Source organism: Danio rerio, chromosome 16, assembly GCF_049306965.1.
Source record: "Danio rerio strain Tuebingen ecotype United States chromosome 16, GRCz12tu, whole genome shotgun sequence".
Lineage (NCBI taxonomy): Eukaryota > Metazoa > Chordata > Actinopteri > Cypriniformes > Danionidae > Danio > Danio rerio.
In genome coordinates, this window is record NC_133191.1 from 57,055,001 (window position 1) to 57,072,283 (window position 17,283).

Sequence of the window (17,283 nt, forward strand, 5' to 3'; positions counted from 1 at the left end):
CAGAGCAGGTCAAAAAAACAGCTCAATACTGATTATGACCAAAATCTGCATTTCTTGTTTATGCTAGTATACGCTAAAACAAACTGGGGTCCGCGGACCCATGGTGGGCACATAAGAGCGATAGGGTGTCCGCAAAAAACTTGGCAGAAACAAAAAATGATTACAGAGATATATTTTTTTCCAATCCTAAAATTATTAATGACTATAAATTATTAATCTATATATAGTTTTATGATTTATACAAGTGGATACTTAATTGTAATGTGTTTATCCCAAAATCCATTGCGCTCTTTAAGGTTTTGCATACAGTTGAACGGAGCAACTAGCGGCTATAAGTGCATTACAGATGATGGAAAGGTTTTTAAAGAATCCCACTCCCGGAAGTCGTTCATGCAAATCTGACTTGGTGAGAAAATCTTACATTGCATTTGTTTTTACCCTCATGTTAAAGCAGGGAGTCGATGGACCCCAGTGTGTTCTTTGTCAAGAGATTCTCTCCAACCAATGCATGAAACCATCAAAGCTCAAGCACCATCTACAGCAGAAACATCCCAATGAGGCAGAAAAATCAACATAAGGAGTTCTGTTTGGCCGGGCAGCCTAGTATTTTTCGGCAGAAAGTATTAGTCCCCGACAGGTGTTTAAAAGCGTTACAGTCGGCATCATTCAACATTGTTATTTGGAGAGGAAGCAGCACGAAAGGTAGATTGTGTGCCTTTGTTAGACAACACAGCAAGCAAACGCATAAGTTTAATGTAAATATTTTGCAGTTTTCCATAAATACAAAACGGGAAAAAACTACAGAAACTACAAATGTCCAGGTTTAACTTTTCATCTACCAGTGTCTTATTTAGAAAAGCTATCTTGTTAGGTTAATATAAATATTTCATTGTTTTGTTTTTTTTAAGAAATATAACAATTTTGAGAATCATTTTTGGCTAAGGTGAGTTGCCAAGATAAATAGTTTTAAAAACAATACCATTTTGCATGCCTGTGAAATATGAACTACAATGTCTTTATACAGAATTTTAGTTTGCATCTCTATACTTGAAATATATAAGCAACTTTTAAGCTTTAGGCAAAGGGGTCCCCTGCAAGAAATCATCATATTTGGGGGTCCCTGAGATTAAAAAGTTTGAAAGCCCCTGCGTTAAAACACCGAGGATACAGTAATGTGTGAACTTACAGGAACAGGTCAGAAGATGACCTCTCCAGCTATCAGCTAGGATCCCAAGGGGGCTCTGCGTTGAAATCAAACTGCTCACGGTAGACAGAAGTCCCTAAGCTGTTCTCGTAGTTCAGGTACACCTGCACAAATAAATAATCAAACAGTGTATGTTAGGATGGATGGATGGATAGAGTAGTATAACAAACATAAAAGATTTAGATTATAATATTATTAGAAGACCTGGGCAATGATTAATTGTAATATGGATAAAAAAAAAAGTTTGTATTGGCATAATGTGTGATTATGTATATATAAATACACATTTGCATATATTTGACTAATATATATATATATATATATATATATATATATATATATATATATATATGTGTTCTTGGTATAGTTTTGTTTTTATGCATGAGCATTTACTCATGTAATGAATGCAATTTATCAATATTAATCGTTGTCTGACTCTGAAAACACACACACATGCATATATAAATTTTGGTGTCTCTTTCTAAATAATATTAGTAAAAGTAATTTTATAAAGAAAGAATATCAAAGCAGACATTTGCATTCAATTTTTCAAAGAAATTTGGTAAAAATACATGCTCAAAATGTATGTATAACAAAAAATGCTCCACTGTCATTACGTGAAAAAAATTATTAATATAATGAAACAATATGTGGCGTTATTATAAACTATACCAACAAACTAAACTGAACTTCAACTCTAAAAACTAGACTGAAACAGTTTTAATTTACTAGAACTTTTATGTGAAGCTGCTTTGACACAATCTGTAGAAATAAAGCGCTGTAGAAATAAAGATGCATCGAACTGAATAAGTGATTATACTAAATTAGATTAGATTAATAACAAATAAAGAAAAACAATTAGTCAAATGGGTCAAAACTATTTTTTTTTTTTTAAAGATGGGGTGAAAGATAAAGATTTCGAAAACCACAATTAATTATCTAGGAGTTCAGCGTGATACTTAAATAGAGTCTGAAAACGTCATTACATTGTTCTTAACACGTTTGACAGGATTTTTAACACATGAACCACTGTTACATTGAATCACAACTAAGTGAATTCCTGTAAATTATGGAAAATTTGTTCGCAATAGTCACATCACAAAGTACGCAATGTTGAGTAAGGATTATAGATTACCAGAAACCGAAGGTTAAAACACCCGATATTCTGGTGACTAAGGAAGAATTTCAGCATAATAGAGTGAAAGTTAATCATCAGCATGTGTTTTTAAGGCCTGTGACTATGTAAGCATTTTAAGTTTAACCGATAAGAAAATTAATGAATGAATAAATAAAACTTTTTAATAGAGCATGAAGAAGTTTAATAAATATTATTGAACAATTTTTATAATAAACACTAAGCATTGTTAATTTACACTTGATTATTCAAATCTGTATTTATACTCAATACTGTCAATAAAATCATGGTTTATTTTACTTTAATATTTGCTCGATTGTGTTTATTTATAACTGTGCATTTAGTTTATATTATGTATATAATAAATTACATAAAAATGTTACTTTTCATTAAAATCATCCCAATCAATCTAAAGTCTTTGCAAAAAAGAGTTATTCAAGTCATGTGGTGAAATTACATTGCAATATATTATATCAACATTTTCCAATATCGTGCAGCCCTAATATATATCTATGTGATTATATTATTTCGCGTTTCTGGTGAATAAAATTCTCTAAAACGGTAACAATATATGAAATGGTAAAATGCAACAACAATTTTTCATCTCAACAAAATAGGTACATTTTGACAGGAGTAAAACGTGTACTGATGTTTATAAGATGTATTTGTGGAGAAAATATTGTCAAATGTTTTTTATAATCGGGTAACATTAGAATTTTGCCATCTCTATCTTCAGCATTTAAATCAATAATATAAACACAAGTCAAATATGAGTTTAACGCAGACGGAAATAAATGAGGCGCCAATTTCTTAAGGCTTTATCATCTATATATTACATTAGGTCGCTCATATAATTTTCTAACGAGACCTCTTTAACTTATTAAAGCAACAACAACAACATTATGGTTTAACGTTATACGTTACGTCATTCTCCCTACAAGATATCGGCGATAATGTTTCAATATCTACAGGCTAATTCATTGCTAACCGCCACTTAGCCAGACGACAGATAACGTTACACATAATAATGTTAGATTAATTCACTATTTTCTTTTCACAACATAAATTGAGGTTAATCCCAAATAAAACAGCGCAGTTCGATGTAAACAGCTTCGCCCGTCATATTCCAAATGTACACAGATGCTGCTAACACATGTTAGCTTGCTTGCTTAGGAAACCCAGAGCTACTTACACGGGAGAAATCGCGAGCATCTGAGGGAAACCGTCTACTCTTTTTCGGCGGAATTTTTACAAAGTAACACGAGCACCGATGTAAGAGATAACAGAGGTACTTTGAGCCATATATTGGTGTAATCCGGTGAGCGGCGGACCGTATGAACGGTTGAAGGCGTTTAGCTGAAGCTGCTGAAGGGTGGCGGTTGTGATGAAGGGTGAAAGGGGCGTGGTGATAATTTAAATGAAGTGGTGAAGGGAATGGGGAGGCGGGGATATTATAGTAATTCTAAACAGGGATGCTTATAAATGGGCGGGGTTTTGGGTGGAGCTCCTGTTTGAATACTATGAGCGCGTGAGAGGAGGGGCTAATTCTTGAATTATAACGTGAAAGGGCGGGGCTTTGTTTAAATAATTTGATAAAGTGAATGTAGATAGTACAGTAGTTAGCAAGGCTCTCTTAGACTTAAAGCAGGAATTTTGTATCTTGTGTTACTTAACTATTGTTAGTTTTCAGCCAGGAAAATACAGGAGCAGCTTATACTATACAGTCAGCCACTTACAAGCATCCAATAACACAATTACATATCTATATGTCGAAAGATATAGTTATTTTTGATTTAACAGTTGGATTCTAAAAGACATCTCCCACTTTTAATAGTGTTTTTATCCCCTTTACATTAGAAATGTTTTAATTATCGTATAAATTGGATAAAAGTGCTAGCATTTGCAATTTTAACATTAAACATAGACTATATTCAATTCAATTCATGTTTATATATATATAGGGCTATTATGATATTGATTGTGTCAAAGCAGCTTACAGTTTTTCTCAGTGGCTTTGGTGCATTTCTCACAACACTATTTACATTTGCACAACAGTTAATGCATTTTGTCATTTGTGCACATCATAGTAGCAGTTTCTCATTCCTTCCAACACATTGCAGATGCTTTTGGACATGCAGCAATTGCTTTCGTACAACTCTCTGCTATTTATAACATTATCATCTGCTTGTGTTATTGTCAGTCATAATTAATTAAACTTGTAAATGCTGAATAATCATTTCATATAAAACTAACAGTCCTTATTTCATTACTGGAGTCATTACATACAGAAATGTTGAACTAGTTGTCAAAATCTGTCAAGCTATTTTTATAAAAAATGTTTAAATCTTTTCCCCCTAAAAATGTCTACTAAACTGATCAATTTCCTGAATGATTCACAGACCTATATGTGTTGTAGGTTCAGTTCCAATATGTACTGCAATATAGTATACAGTTGTGCACAGCTCTATCTAGAGGAAGTTTATGTTTGTTGTAAATAAGGGGGTGTTTATTCTTTTGCACAATGCTGTGAATAAATTAGAAATGTAAAAAGCAAATGCAGTAAACATGTGAAACATACATTTTCAGTGTGTTGTGCTCAGATAGCTCACTAAATGCAGTGATATCTAACTTTACTGTAGTTTTCAAATGGCTGTGTAAATAGTATATAGTGCTGTCTTGAGCATTTTCAGGAAGTGTCACTAAAATCAGATATTTTTTGCCTTGGAATAAACGTACAGGGTAAAATGTCATAATGAAAACATGACTAAGCCTATAGACTATCTTGTTTGTAAACAATGGTGTCAGGAGTGTTCATCTTGATGACTCTGACAGTTTCATTGACGTCAGTCTTGCTTTTGAGGAATGAGCTCTCCATTTTGAGAAAGTGACACGCTTTTGCAGTTTGTACTAATCTACAGTTTTTCTTGTTTGCTTTGAGCTGGTTAAAGAAACTAGGTTCCTCTTCATTTATCACTATCCCAGCAGAGCAGAAGACAGGTCTTGCAATTGTGTAAACCCTTTCTCAATGGTTGGACACATTTTCCTCACCATTTTTCAAAACAGTTAACACGGATGTCATTCAAGCAGTCCAAACTCCATTGTTTTAGTTATGGTAACCAAACAGAAACCATCTATTCCTAACTATTACAAACTAGCAACGTTTTGACACTCCTTCAGACAAATCTTCAATTAGCAATCAGTCTGCAAACCTTATAAAAACAGTGGCAGGTTTGTGTTGTTCTGTGCCAGCATTGATGGAGGAGGTCAATATGTCCTATACTCCCAATAGATTTGACTGTATATTAGTTTACATGTGTTTTCTCTAATATTTACAGTATTTTATTACTTTTGTCTGTTTATATATATATATATATATATATATATATATATATATATATATATATATATATATATATATATATATATATATATATATATATATATATATATATATACATACAGTATTTCAGTTTTCAGCCACAGTTTGAAAAATGTGATGAATTCAATATAAATTTAATCAGAGCATTTCTTATTCTGGATCCAATTCTTTGCAAAAAGACAAATTTGACAGCCCAAATAGAAAGACAACAAATGCCATTGGCAATAAGCTACAATGGCAAGCAATGGCGGTGCACTGAGTTCTGTATTTTGTTGTCCATTGTGTAATGATTAATTGAAAGAGCTCATATACTTGTTTGCAAGTTGTGTTGTTTGAAGGTAAAACTAGCTTTTGTTTTATATTTGAAATGTTTTGGCACGATATGTGCCTTTTGCGAGCAAAATGTGTCATTTTGACCATGAGTGCCGCTGTTTAGGCCTGTGTGTTTACTGTTTTGAAAATGTGGAGTTTCAGTTGACATCAAAGCAATCGAGAAAAACTGTAATCGTATTGAGAAATGCATGAACTGTTGTGCAAATGTAAATAGTGTTGTGAGAAATGCACCAAAGTCACTAAGAAAAACAGTAATACAGAAATACTAGTAAATGAGAATATACATTTATATAATTATTGCATAAATGTTTGTTGATGAAATTAAATTGTGTCAACAGTGTCAAAGAAAATCCTAAAAAATATTTTAAAGCATGCATCAAATGAAAAATTCTTTATATACCATAGAAAGAAAGATAGATAGACAGACAGACAGAGATTGAAAGGTGATAGATAGATAGATAGATAGATAGATAGATAGATAGATAGATTGATAGATAGATAGATAGATAGAGATAGATAGATAGATAGATAGATAGATAGATAGATAGAGATAGATAGATAGATAGATAGATAGATAGATAGATAGATAGATAGATAGATAGATAGATAGATAGATAGATAGATAGATAGATAGATAGATAGATAGATAGATAGATAGATAGATAGATAGATAGATAGATATTCATCACTTACCTGAATCCCCAAAGAGCCTTCATCATCTCGGCTACAAAGCTCCTGTCAGAACATTGTCCATTTTGCACTTTTATAATGTAATTCTGGATCAAACATTGTAAATAAATGATTGCACTGTTTGATTATATCTGGACAGACAGTAGGTCCTCTAAACAGACGAGCTGCTGCTTCTGTGTCTGATGAAACCAATCCTAACATCTACAGTTTATAGAGGGAGGAGTGTCTCTCTCTCTCTCTCTCTCTCTTTCTCTCTCTCTCTCTCTCTCTCCCTCTCTCTCTCTCTCTCTCTCTCTCTCTGTGTGTTTAGCAGAAGAAGAAAAACCAGAATGGAGAATATTGTATAAACCACCATTGAATAAAAGGTCGGGGGATTTTCAGTGGAGAATTTTACATGGTGCTATAGCTGTTAATGCATTTGTGACTAAAATAAATTCTAGTGTAAGTGATCAATATCCATTTTTGTTTAGAAAGGGAAACAGTTTTTCACTGTTTTATGTATTGTAAAAGACTTGCTCCTCTGTTTGATCCTTTAAATGCTTCAGTTTCTTTACTTGGCTTTTTATTTATGAAACAATGTTCTATATTAGGTTTTAAATACAAAAGACAACACAAATATAAATGTCAAATATTGAATTTTATCTTTGGTCAAGCAAAATCAGCTATTTATATTGCAAGAAAAAATGAAATAGAAAAGAGGAATGGTAAAAACATTGTAGTAGTTTTTAAAAACCTAGTAAAATCAAGAATTATTGTTGATTTTAATTACTATAAAATGATGAAGGCAATTAATGTGTTTAAAATTGAATGGTGTTGTGATGATGGGTTGTGTTCTGTCATTAATAAAGAGCTGTATTTTATAAGTGAATTAATTTGAGCTGTAAATCAATTGTTAAATAATTGCTTGTTAATAAAATTATTTGTAAAATCAAATCTCTCTCTTTCTCTTTCCTGCTTGTGGTTTTCATGGTCAGATATTTACTCAGTTCAGCTGATTCACCACATTCTCTAAGATAAAGTTAATGACTAATTCTGTTGCACTGTAGAAGCTCCGCCACGAAAACAAATTCCTCGTATGTGTGAACATACCTGGCAATAAAGCTCTTTTTGATTCTGACGACTAATTATGAAGATGCTGACTTTATCAGTCCCTCCAGAATTTTTGCGGCTGGAAGGGCATCAGCTGCATGAAACATTTGCTGGATGAGTTGGCAGTTCATTCTGCTGTGGCAACCCCAGATTAATAAAGAGACTAAGCTGAGGAAAATGAATGAATGAGTGAAGAATTCTGTCAGGAGCAGATCAGACTGGAAAATCAAACAACAATCAGCATTACTGAAATAATTAATGAAATCTGTTTTTTGTTTTGTTTTATATGTTGTTTTTTGTGTTGCTAGGGCATCACACATACTGTAAGTGAGTAACTAATAAAATTAATAATATGTATATATAATACTATACACCATACTAGTACCGGGTTGGACACCCTTTTGCCTTCAGAACTGCCTTAATCCTTCGTGACAGATTCTACAAGCTACTGGACATATTCCTCAGAGGTTTTGCTCCATATTGACATGATAGCATCACACAAATGCTGCTGATTTGTCGGCTGCACATCCATGATGCCAATCTCACCTTCCACCACATCCTAAATGTGCTCTATTGGATTGAGCTCTTGTGACTGTGGAGGCCATTTGAGTACAGTGAACTCATTGTCATGTTTAAGAAACCAGTCTGAGATGATTCGTTCTTAATGGCATGGTGTGTTATTCTGCTGAAAGTAGGCATCAGAAGATGGAGACACTGTGCTCATAAAGGGATGGACATGGTCAGCAACAATACTCAGGTAGGCTGTGGCGTTGAAGCTCAATTGGTACTACTGGGCCCAAAGTGTGGCAAGAAAATCTCCCCCACACCATTACACCACCACCACCAGCCTGAACTGTTGATACAAGGCAGGATGGATCCATGCTTTCATGTTGTTGAGGCCAAATTCTGACCCAACCATCCGAATGTGTCAGCAGAAATAGAGACTCATCAGAGCAGGCAACGCTTCTCCAATCTTCTATTGTCCAGTTTTGGTGAGTCTGTGTGAATTGTAGCCTCAGTTTCCTGTTCTTAGCTGACAGGAGCGGCACCCGGTGTGCTCTTCTGCTGCTGTAGCCCATCCGCCTCAAGGTTGGACGTGTTGTGTGTTCAGAGATGCTCTTCTGCAGAGCTCGGTTGTAACGAGTGCTTATTTGAGTTACTGATGCCTTTCTATCAGCTGGAACCAGTCTGGCCATTCTCCTCTGACCTCTGGCATCAGCAAGGCATTTGCGTCCACAGAACTGCCGCTCACTGGATATTTGCTCCTTTTCAGACCATTCTCTGTAAACTCTGGAGATGGTTGTGTGTGAAAATCCCAGTAGATCAGCAGTTTCTGAACCAACAACCATGCCACGTTCAAAGTCACTTAAATCCCCTCCTTTCTTCCCCATCCCGATGCTCGCTTTGAACTGCAGCAGATCGTCTTGATCATGTCTACATGCCTAAATGCATTAAGTTGCTGCCATGTCATTGGCTGATTAGATATCTGTGTCAACGAGCAGTAGGACAGGTGTACCTAATAAAGTGGCCAGTCAGTGTATATATGCAGTGAGGAAAAAATCACAATGAATTTACAAGTAATTGTATAAAATGTACAATTCTGAAATAAAAATAAATTATTGCATCATTTTAAAGTGCAGAACATTATTATATTGCATTATCAGATACACCTTATGAAAATGTGCATTTCCAACATACAACACAAGCAGCTTTACTAACAACATTTTACATCGAGACACTCAAACCTCTCCTGTCCCAAGACACAAATTCCTCAATTGCTAGTTCTCTTTTCTCCGACTGCTGAGTCCTTTACCAAAAATAGTTTCATCAGAATGTCAAATGAGCCAATGGCGCTTCACAATAGCTGTGTTTGTTTTACTCACGTCAGTGTTACACTCGTCAGCACTGAAACCTTCTCTTCTAAAGCTCACAAAAGCAGTTCCGAGTTTTGTGCGGCTCCTCTGGACTATAAATGAGCGTAAGGCATCTAATCTAACATAACATCTAAAGCAGCTCTGAGTGTTTGATAAGCATTGTTCTGTGCATAATGGTGATCTGCTTCTGTGTGCTCGTTGAAGGAAGGACATGTGGTTTGGACTGCCATATGCAATAACACCCTGTACTGCTATTGAGAAACGCTATTCCCATGAGCTTTATAGGAGACCTATGCCCAATTTCACAAGGTTTAAAGTAAGTGTGTGTGTTTGTGTGTGAAGTTTCAGTTCTAAATATCACACAGATAATGTTTTATAACTATCTGAAACTGACCCCTTTTAAGTTTTGATTCTAGTTGTGTTGTTTTGGTGACTGTCGCTTTAAATTCAAATGAGATTGTGCTCTTTTTCAAAAGAGGGCGGGGCTATAAATGCCTGTGTGTCAGCATAGTGGCAGATTTAAAAACTAAACTAATGTTTTATGCTAATGAGGGAGAGATGGTCACTAGTGGGCGGGGCTTTCCCCCTCTGATGACACGTACAAGGGGAGAATGTCAATCAAAGTGTTTCTGCAGACTGTTTTGATCAAGTGTGATTATAAACAAATAGGATTAATAAATATTTACCATTAGAAGCTGGTTATATTCACACACTCCTGCCACACAACTGTGTTTAAACCCCTTATAGAAGTGATTTTTGCGTAATAGGTGCCCTTTAATGGCTCACTGCTGCCTCAAACACAATACAAGCAAAGGAACTCGCCAATAAACTGAAGTATGTCAGATAATCTGATGGGACAATGTGTTGATGTGTTCTGGTGTTTCGTGAACCTTTAAAAACCAAAGTTGTGCTTGTGGACATTAATTAATGCACCGTGAGTTGACATAAACTAAGAGTGAAAGATGAATAAAAGCTGTAATAGATGCATGTGTTTACGGTTTTGTTATGTTCGTAATGAAACCTCATTGTAAAGTGTCACCAATAAATCGAATTTGCTTCTTGCATAGCTTCATTTAAACAGTTTGACCACATGTTCAAGTGTTAAAAACAAATGAGGGTCACTGCCGTACAGGACAACTGATTTTAAAACAAAAACAATAGAGCTTATCTTTTGTTTTCCGTCACTATCTGCCACTTTTCATCTCTCCACCCATTACACACAACCCAAGTGAACTCAGCCTTTTCCTTGACCCTCGTTTCAATAAATATTCAACCTTGACACAGGGAACACTGTTGTTTAGATATTAACTCGTCATTTCCGCTTGTAAACTCTAATAGATCTGAATGCAAAGAATGGTGGATTTAAGAACTACAGCAAATAGTTTTATTTTGCAACACAGGCTCATTGGAAAAACATGATTTACACAAAACCTGAAACCACAAAAACACTTCAACATACGTTTGACTGCAGTTTTTTAGCTATAATGAACACTAGGGGGCAGTATGATGACAACAACCTTTGTTCCTTTTCACACTAACGATAGTTACTGTGACATTATCGATCAATTAAGGATTATTTTCATGCAGTTTTTTGAACAACACCAAATAAACACCACAAAACAACTCAACGCTGTCTATGATTTGTAACACATATGTTTGCATCTCCTATTTACCTCTATATGGACAACTTTTCTGGCATGGTCAGTTTGATTGTAGTTCACTTTGTACAGCGTTGTAATTGTGGTCGCAGTGCACTCTTTCGTCTGCTTCTGAAAACACTATTGGTTGGGTTCAGCAAAGGGTTTAGGTTAGTGGTTTGCTAGTTGATCTGCTGTCTTCTCCTGGATGTGAACAAGAAGGATGTAAATCTGAAACGTACACCATAATGTACAAAGTAACATATTTCAGACTTGCAAAAAAATAGACAGCACCCTCAAGTGGATTGGTCATCTGCGACAGCCATATCACCCTGCAGCCTGAGACCGGTTACTCACTGAAGCTAAGCAGGGCTGAGCCTGGTCATAATGCCCCAGTAAAAGTGAAGGGGACACCATACTGTCAGTGGGCGCCTTCTTTCAGATGAGACGTTAAACTGAGGTCCTGACTCTCTGTGGTCAAAATAAAGTCTTCGGTGAAGCTTTCACAAATCCAATTTAAGTGAGTGTCCCATGTTAGTGACCTATCGATGTAAATTTCCAAATACTTGGAAAGTCCCAAATGACGCTACTGCTGTGCTGTTAATCTAACGTGATGATCACTCCAGAGGTTTCAATCAAAAGGAAAAAATTTAAAGGCTGATTGTTTTTAATTTGCATGTCGTTGTTTTTTTGTAACTATTAACTACTTTTTTATCTTCTGTAGATATTGGATAAAATATGGTCATTATAATGGTTTAACCCTTTTGTATTGTTCAAATTGACTACCCTTTGGTTATATATATATATATATATATATATATATATATATATATATATATATATATATATATATATATATATATATATATATATATATATATATATTAGTGCTGTAAATCGATTAAAAAAAATTACTAATTAATCGCACCTTTTTTAAAAAGTAATCGCGATTAATCGCATTTAAAATATTGAAACTTGTAATTTTGCCTATTCAAATGTAAAATTAATGTAAACGCAAGACAAAAACTATTTAAATTCAAAATATAATTGTTTATTAGAATTAAAATTCAAAATATAATTGTTTATGAGAATTTTTGTTTAACTTGTAACACAGATTTCTTCATGTAAACAACATACCCACAATAAACCATCAAGATCCTGGCTAGACAGCCATATTTATTACAGAAATTAAAACACAGGCATGTTAATAACATTTACATTTCAAAACAATCAATGCCAATAAAGAAAACATTGATTTCCATGTTGGATTCTAAGTGGACTGCAAAAAAATGCCAAAACGCACTAATTTTGACAGCGCTAATATATATATATATATATATATATATATATATATATATATATATATATATATATATATATATATATATATATATACACACACACACACACACACACTCACATTTTTTGATTGCAAAGCCATGACAGCATATAATCATGCATTCTGGATTGTTGCTGGTTTTCCCTTTTGGGAAGAGGGACAGTATCATTGTGTGTACTGTTGGTCATCAGTTGGCAGCAGTTCATTGTGTGTGTGTGTGCAGAACTCACTGTGTTTACTTAGAGTGTTCTTAGAGGAGCTGCTAATTTTGATTTTCTCCGACATATCAAGGTAATTGAGCAAAGGTCTCTCTCTCTCACGCACAGTGTACCCCATATAAAAGCCAGAATTTAAGCTTTTTTTTTCCACTTCAACTGATGATCAACAGTAAAAGTGAAAAGTGTAACCTCTTGCCAACAGGAAAAACCAGCAACAATTAAGAATGCATGATTATATGCTGTCATGGCTTTGCAATCAAACAATGTAATTATAATGGAAGTCAATGGGGCAAAAACAGCCCCAAACATAAAGATTGTGTAGTAAGTTTGACCAGAGTGTATCGTTGTGTCATTTTGTTTTTATGTACAGTGCATTTTCCCAAAATATGTGTCAAAATAAAATTTGTTATTAAAAACCCTTTCATTTGCTGAAACACAGCGAATGTTGAGGCCAAATTAAGACTCAATATCAGCCCAGAGTGGATGAAAATGACCCAACAGCACAGACGGTTTAATAAAATTCATCAGATTTTTGGAAATTATTGTCCACTGCCCTAAATGACATTTTAAATTCGCAAAAAATGCAGCCGAATTTAAAGAGCCGACAGGTTTAAATATAGTCTATTCCTCAAAACTCATATGACTATGAAGAAGTTATAATGACACTTATTTAGAAACATAAGAATGCTCAAATATCTGCCTTTGTGTTGCACAGGAGAATACACATCAGAGCGGTGTGCTTGGAAAGAGTGCTAGTAAATAATGGCCACATATTTGGAGCCATTCCAGCAATATTGTTTTGACTGAAGCCCCCCAGAGGACCTACTATATTTTGGAAATACTTTCTCGATCACCTCATTATGCTTTTGTGTTTCCCAAGTTGCATGTCTGGTGCATTTGTAGGAAACTAAGGAAATAGATGCGAAGGTTGCAACAAAAAGCTTGGGACACATTGGAACCCTGGACGTCCCCAGAGACTAAACAAGCAGTGTTTCTGATTCCCCAGACACTCGGTCCGGCAGGCGGGCGGCTGATTAGAGCACGCGTGCCCAGACATGTCCCTATAGCTCTGGCTGCCGGCCAGTCAGTGGGCAGCCCACCCTGCTTTTTGATGTGGGGGTTTGGCTCCAGTCAGTCCCGGCATTGTATCCCAAACAATGCACCCCAGACCTACTGAACTCCATAAACATATCCCTTTGTGGGCTTTTCCTCGAACTCAGGGTGGGGGACACCCACTGCCAGGAAGAGGGACTCCTGTGCAAAAAAAGAAGCCTGTGCCTCCCTGGGCTGGCCTGCTGACTGGGCATTCCTGCTTTTAAAGGGACAGTTCGCCCAAACATTCACACTTCTCCAAATAATGCATATTTATTTACCCTTAAAGGGTCAGTTCACCCATAAATGTATATTTATTCACCTATAAAGGGCAGTTTACCCAAACATTCACATTACTCGCCCTTAAAGGGACAGTTTACCCCAAAAATTACACTTATTTACCCTTAAAGGGGCAGTTCACCCAAAAATATCACCATTTACACACCCTTAATGGGACTGTTTACCCAGAAAAAAACAATTACTCACCCTTAAGGGGACAAAACACCCCAAAAATTACATCTACTCACCCTTAAAAGGACAGTTCATCCAATAATTCATATTTACTCACCCTTAAAAAAACGGTTCACCCAAAACTTCACATTTACTCACCCTTAAAGGAACAGATGATCCTAAAGTCGACATCTACTCACCTTTAAAGGGATAGTTCACTAAAAAATTACACTTATTTACCTTTAAAGGGGCAGTTCACCCAAAAAAATCACCATTTACTCACCCTTAAAAGGACAGTTCACCCAGAAAAAACAATTACTCACCCTTAAAAGGACAGTTTATCCAATAGTTCATATTTACTCACCCTTAAAGGAACAGTTCACCCAGAACAAAACAATTAGGCACCCTTAAAAGTACAAACCACCCCAATAATTCACATTTACTCGCCCTTAAAGAGACAGTTAATCCAAAAGTTGACATTTACCCACCCTTAAAGGAACAGTTCACCCAAAGGTTGACATTTACTCATCCTTAAAGGAACAGTTCACCCAAAAGTTGACATTTACCCACCCTTAAAGGAACAGTTCACCCAAAGGTTGACATTTACTCACCCTTAAAGGAACAGTTCACATTACTCGCCCTTAAAGGGTCAGTTTCCCCAAAAAATTACACTTATTTACCCTTAAAGGGACAGTTCACCCAAATATATCACCATTTACACACCCTTAATGGGACTGTTTACCCAGAAAAAAACAATTACTCACCCTTAAGGGAACAAATCTCCCCCCCCCCCCCCCAAAAAAAAATTACATCTACTCACCCTTAAAAGGACAGTTCATCCAATAATTCATATTTACTCAACCTTAAAGGAACAGTTCACCCAGAACAAAACAATTATGCACCCTTAAAGGGACAAACCACACCTCAAAAAGGGACAGTTCACCCAAAAGTTGACATTTACCAACCCTTAAAGGAACAGTTCATCCAAAAGTTGACATTTACCCACCCTTAAAGGAACAGTTCACCCAAAAGTTGACATTTACTAACCCTTAAAGGAACAGTTCACCCAAAAGTTGACATTTACCCGCCCTTAAAGGGACAGTTCACCCGAAAGTTGACATTTACCCACCCTTAAAGGAACAGGTTACCCAAAAGTTGACATTTACCCACCCTTAAAGGAACAGTTCACCCAAAAGTTGACATTTACCCGCCCTTAAAGGGACAGTTCACCCGAAAGTTGACATTTACCCACCCTTAAAGGAACAGTTCACCCAAAAGTTGACATTTACCCGCCCTTAAAGAAACAGTTCACCCAAAGGTTGACATTTCCTCACCCTTAAAGGAACAGTTCACCCAAAGGTTGACATTTACTCACCCTTAAAGGAACAGTTCACCCAAAAGTTGACATTTACCCACCCTTAAAGGGACAGTTCACCCAAAAGTTGACATTTACTCACCCTTAAAGGAACAGTTCACCCAAAAGTTGACATTTACCCACCCTTAAAGGAACAGTTCACCCAAAGGTTGACATTTACCCACCATTAAAGGAACAGTTAATCCAAAAGTTGACATTTACCCACCCTTAAAGGAACAGTTCACCCAAAAGTTGACATTTACCCACCCTTAAAGGAACAGTTCACCCAAAGGTTGACATTTACTCACCATTAAAGGAACAGTTCACCCAAAAGTTGACATTTACCCACCCTTAAAGGAACAGTTCACCCAAAAGTTTACATTTACCCCCCCTTAAAGAAACAGTTCACCCAAAGGTTGACATTTACTCACCCTTAAAGGTACAGTTCACCCAAAAGTTGACATTTACCCACCATTAAAGGAACAGTTAATCCAAAAGTTGACATTTACCCACCCTTAAAGGAACAGTTCACCCAAAAGTTGACATTTACTCACCCTTAAAGGAACAGTTCACCCAAAAGTTTACATTTACCCCCCCTTAAAGAAACAGTTCACCCAAAGGTTGACATTTACTCACCCTTAAAGGTACAGTTCACCCAAAAGTTGACATTTACCCATCCTTAAAGGGACAGTTCACCCAAAAGTTGACATTTACCCACCCTTAAAGGAACAGTTCACCCAAAAGTTGACATTTCCTCACCCTTAAAGGAACAGTTCACCCAAAAGTTGACATTTACCCACCCTTAAAGGGTCATCCAATATTTCACATGTACTCATCTTTAAAGGAACAGTTCATCCAAAAATGTACACTTATTTGCCCTTGAAGGGGCAGTTTACCCCCCCCCCCCAAAAAAAAATCACAATTCATTCACCCTTTCTGGGCAGTTTACCCAGAAAAAAACAATTACTTACCCTTAAAGAGACAAATAACTCCAAAAATTACATCTACTCACCCTTAAAGGGACAGTTCATCCAAAAAGGTACACTAACTCTATAAGGGTCAGTTCACCCAGATAAAAACAATCACTCACCCCTAAAGGAACAAACCACCCCTAAAAATTACATCTACATGTGTGCAGTCATCAGTGAAAGCAAAGTGCCAAATTGAGTAGTTTACATACACTTATCTAATTTTATTTATTCTGTGTTTGCTTCCTGTTTTCTATCGGTAATGATGCATGCCCAGCACACAAAAGCAGCTCAGCTGACCAAGAGTGAAGTGTTTGGAAACACCGTACTGTCATTATTATGAACATCAATTCAGGACAGGATTGTTATGTTTGGGTGAACTGTCCCTTTAAGTGGTTTTGACCCAGTTACAGGATGAGCACTCTGGTGTGTATCATGTAAACAACAGGTAAACAATAATAATATATTAAAATATTTTACATTTAACAGTTTACACATAGTTTACATACACAAATATACTG

General features: G+C 35.8%; 1 protein-coding gene across 6 annotated transcripts in view; it reads right to left on the minus strand.

Annotated features, from left to right (window-relative positions):
- Positions 1-17,283, minus strand: part of azin1a (antizyme inhibitor 1a) — a 124,801-nt gene that overhangs the window by 24,084 nt on the left and 83,434 nt on the right. For 2 of the 6 annotated variants that reach the window (XM_073924955.1, XM_073924953.1), the window contains exons 2-4: positions 7,831-7,998; positions 6,745-6,786; positions 1,187-1,308 (exon numbers count right to left, since the gene is read on the minus strand). The gene's annotated coding sequence lies outside the window, so the exon portion shown is untranslated. Of the gene's footprint in view, positions 1-1,186; positions 1,309-3,531; positions 3,740-6,744; positions 6,923-7,830; positions 7,999-9,713; positions 9,957-17,283 lie in introns of those variants that run through there. The other 4 variants (XM_073924954.1, XM_073924952.1, XM_005158442.5 and 1 more) reach the window with 4 other exon arrangements.